The 3,727-nt window shown below is 37.5% G+C and overlaps 1 long non-coding RNA gene across 1 annotated transcript; it reads left to right on the top strand.

Moving 5' to 3' along the window:
- Positions 1-205: 205 nt before the first annotated feature.
- Positions 206-1,364, top strand: LOC144661436 (uncharacterized). The gene is made up of 2 exons (XR_013572275.1): positions 206-1,166; positions 1,259-1,364. It is a non-coding gene; the product is annotated as an uncharacterized LOC144661436 (long non-coding RNA).
- The last annotated feature ends 2,363 nt before the right edge of the window (positions 1,365-3,727 follow it).

The raw sequence follows: 3,727 nt of genomic DNA, 5'->3' as shown, positions 1-3,727 counted from the left end.
TGTGCGGGGGTAAAAAACTAAAACAAGAGGCTTTTCTTGCAGTCGTGGCACGAATGAAAAGCGTTCCCTCGCGTTTACGTCGTCAGTAACGCACGGGTTGGTAGCGCGAGCTCCAACGAACTACTATCGCCCTGATGAAGGTGGACAGAACAAAACAAAAAAAAAAACATTTTTAACTACCAATCGCAAAACTGGCTCCAATATTTTCAGTTTAAAACGACTTGAGTCAGCGGCCATGGAAATACTCTCCATCGGGCTTTACGCTTTGGGAGTTCTTACCTGGAAATTCAGATTATTTTTTTTGTGCTTGTTTTATATTTATTACTACCTTCGACGTTTTTTTCTTCCCCGCGTGGAGATTCTTGCCTATGGCTCAAGGAATTGCTTTGTTGTTTTTTTCCCGTTTTTTTATTTATTAATTAATTTATATATTTTCTTCCTATGTGCCTGTTCCGAGCTTTTTCTTTTTTGGACACCATCACTTTCTAAACGGTAGCAAATCATGGAAAGGGTTATTATTTAGATATTCTAGTATTTTTGGCGTAAATTGCTTTTTTATATCTGACATGGCTTGAGTCGGGGGGTTTAGTATATTGTATTTGCAGTGCCTTCTACAGCCCTTGTCAAAAGTGATGTCGCGATATCCAAATTCATTCCTTTTTTCCTCACTGTTGAGCTCCCAAACCTACTGCGAAAATAATCCGTCATTTGACAACATTGAAATGGGAGAGGGGGGCTGTAAAATGACTTCTTCTGACAAATCTTAAAAGTGACTGATGCTTTTTGCCCTAGATGCTTTTGCAGGTAGAATATGTGTGTTTGTAGACGCGTACTGATGCTATATTGATTTGAACGGTTTTTTAACTGAAGAATTTGCCTCTAAAACTTCAGATGAAAAATAAAATGAGATTTTCATGCACGTAACTTTTTGTAATAAGAACAATTTTTATCGCTTTCTCCGATACCGTTTTTGATTTAGAAAAGAATAGAGTGTACAATGAGTATATTAAATTGAACCCGAATTTCGTAAAGAAAAACCAAGAAGCGTTCAGTGCAGAAAACGAAAAGAAATTTAACAAATTTAGCATTTGAAAGGAGTGGAACGAAAGTTCTCTCGCGCGATTACGTCTCAAGCGTGATAAAATGAGATAACGCAAATTTAGTTTGTAAACAAAAAAACCGATGTTTTCGGTGGATAGAATAATGTCACACGTCTCAAACGTGACAAAATGAGATAACGCAAATTCAGTTTGTACAGGAAAAAAAAAACAATGTTTTTGTGGATTGAAGTATAGAATAACGTCACGCGATTACGTCCCAAGCGTGACAAATCAAATGACTCGTGACGGGCTGCTGGTTAATATTAAACTATTGCAAACGACGGTTTTCCTATTCTAAATCGCAGTTTTTTGTTCCAAATGGAATCCGTGCTGCCAAGTTACTTGCTAGAACGTTAAATAACTGTAAATACTGTGATTTTAAACGGTTAACAAGAGGCTTTGTGGCTATTTTAACGGTTTACAAACGGTTTACACGGTTTACAGCTATTTAGAAAAGAACTCTGATGATCATCTTTTATTGCCTCTGTAAATCGTTGTAAACCGTTGTAAACCGTAATTTTGCGCTTCGCTTGTCTTCAACATACAAAGTTAACCGATTGTTAACCGACTGTTTCTAGGATTCATTCATCGCTTTCCGATTTGAAAAGGAGTCAAGAATATTTCTAAAATCTCGGGATCTTCAGTGTTCACTTCCCGCGGGTAACGCGGGATATCGACACATGCCCGTACAGTCTGACTCTTTTTAGCGCTTTTAGGTGATCAATTGTTGCTCACTTACTTTTAGATGCTTCGGTAAAATAACGTTAAAATCAATATAGCATCAGCATTCGTCAACAAACACGCTTATTCTATCTACAAGAACATATTTAGCCGCCTTGAAACACAACATCCCTTTAACAGCTGAGAACAGCTTGTCTTGTATCTCAGCATCTCTCTTCACTATCTCCTTCTCCATTCTGGCTTTCAGCTGGAACCTTTTTACATCCGTCCGCTTTTGCTTGCTCGCACATTTTTTCCACATCGCCCAAGTCTTCAAAATACTTGTCCGTTCTTTACTCAAGATATCGAAGCGGTCTTTGTAATCTGTCGATACAGCTTTCATCATCGTAACATATCCTTTCAATAGCAGTCCAATTCATTTTTTTCTTCAGTTTCACTGCTGAATCTAGATTTTCTTTTGCAAGAAAGAGCTATGCACCCTCTACGTTGCTCTCGGAAAGCTTTCTAGTCTTTGTCCGTTGTTGCAAGTGACGCAACAATCGAGTTGTTTCCTTTGAAAAGAAAGCGCGCGCTCCCTTTAAAATATCCGCGCGCTACACAAACTATAACAATAAATAATGATATATTAATTTATATTGCACAATTATGCATGTAAAAATTTTTAATTGCGCTTTTCAACGTAAAAGAAGAGCTAAAAATTAATTTCAAAATCAACTACAATCTTGGACGAAACCTGTTGTGACAAACGCATTTCACAGATTTTCCGCGAACGTCTCAAATTGCAATGTTATCACCCACAACAAAAATTAGTGGAAATTAGCGAAGTGAGTCAACCATTTTTATTCGCGCTTGCGGATAAATCGCTATCCAGTAAATAGCGCAGTATGTATTTTTGACATTTATCCACTGGATAGCGATATATCCGGTGGAAAGCGTTATATGCAGCCTTTCAACAACTGTGCTCTGCTTAAAATTATTTTAAAACCGTTGAGAAAAATAACACTAGAGGACTTTGAGCACAGCACAAGCGCTTCAAGCGATTTTTCACCGGCTTTTGCAATTTTAAAAGTGTTCCTCCTCGGATAGTGTGTGTATTACATCTAAGTCACCAGTTTTTGTCGTAAAGTTACAATTAAACCAACATGTTTAGCCGACAATGAACTTTTCGACGTTGGCTTAATGTCGTTCTCAAGTCAAAGTCGGATATCAAATTGAATTATACAAGTGCTAAAAATAAACAATAGATCGAACTGTGAAATTCACAAATAATAATGAGTTTAACAAAGGGTTTGGCGCTTATTCATTAGTCTGTGTACTAGGTGGTATGCAAATTTGGATGAATTTTCTCAGTACATTTGGTGTTCTCATGTAGACAAAACGTAAACATTCATTTTTCCCTTGGCACTTTCGTTCTTTGTATGTGAAACTCAACTGAACAACACTATCATTAAAGTCAACAGCTTGTTGGAAACTATGTGATGTTTGCCGTTGCTTAATCAAAGTAGGATAAGTCATATTTGGCCATCGAAACGCGCAGGATATAAGAGATATTTATCTTGACGTTATACGGCAAACGTCAAACGCAAGTTTGCTTTCATTTTGCTACCTACCGTTTATATCGAATTCTAAAATTAATCCCTCATAAAAATAGGGAAAAAAATCCCACATTCACAACAAGCAAACAACTACTCATTTCCGCACACGAACGGCAGACGGCAGAAGTTGAATTTTTGCCGTTCGCAGGAAAAATAAGCGTCGTGCTTAACTTCTCTAATGACCGACAACCGACCGCCTGGTTCAAAAACGTTTCGCCGGACTTGTAATAAATTTCACTGCCGCAGAATAATTTTAACTGACTGCGCACTCGATTTCAGCCAGTTTCCGGCGGAAGTTAATTAATTATACAAGTATACACAGGCACAATTTTTGCTTTCAAGTCATGGGAT

Source organism: Oculina patagonica, chromosome 7 (genome assembly GCF_052425735.1).
Source record: "Oculina patagonica isolate OP01 chromosome 7, crgOcupat, whole genome shotgun sequence".
NCBI classification, from domain to species: domain Eukaryota; kingdom Metazoa; phylum Cnidaria; class Anthozoa; order Scleractinia; family Oculinidae; genus Oculina; species Oculina patagonica.
The sequence above is the reverse complement of the archived record's forward strand: the minus strand, read 5'-3'. Positions and strand labels throughout refer to the sequence as shown.